This window comes from Lupinus angustifolius, chromosome LG13 (genome assembly GCF_001865875.1).
Source record: "Lupinus angustifolius cultivar Tanjil chromosome LG13, LupAngTanjil_v1.0, whole genome shotgun sequence".
NCBI lineage: Eukaryota > Viridiplantae > Streptophyta > Magnoliopsida > Fabales > Fabaceae > Lupinus > Lupinus angustifolius.
This window is the reverse complement of record NC_032021.1, coordinates 6,282,833-6,283,232: the sequence shown is the minus strand read 5'-3', so window position 1 is coordinate 6,283,232 and position 400 is coordinate 6,282,833.

The following is a 400-nucleotide window of genomic DNA, read 5'->3' as shown; positions in this document are numbered from 1 at the left end:
CTTGGTTTCTAACAAGGTACCCACATTATTAGTGGCAAGCAGTATGTCATCCACTTACAAGAGCAAGAAAATATACTTGCTCCCACTGAACTTGTGATACACACAATCCTCGACTGAATTAATCTCAAAACCAAAAGAGAGAATTACCTCAAGAAATTTGTGGTACCACTGACGAGACGCCTATTTTAGCCCATAGATGGATTTTATCAATTTGCGAACCACATTCTTTCGGTCTCCCGTTATAAAGTGTTCTGGTTGCACCATATAAATCTTTTCATTAATGTTTCCATTTAGAAAAGCTGTTTGGACATCCATCTGATGAAGCTCCAAATCATAATGTGCTACAAGAGCCATGATTGTCCTAAGAGAGTCTTTCGTTGAAACTGGAGAGAAAGTCTCT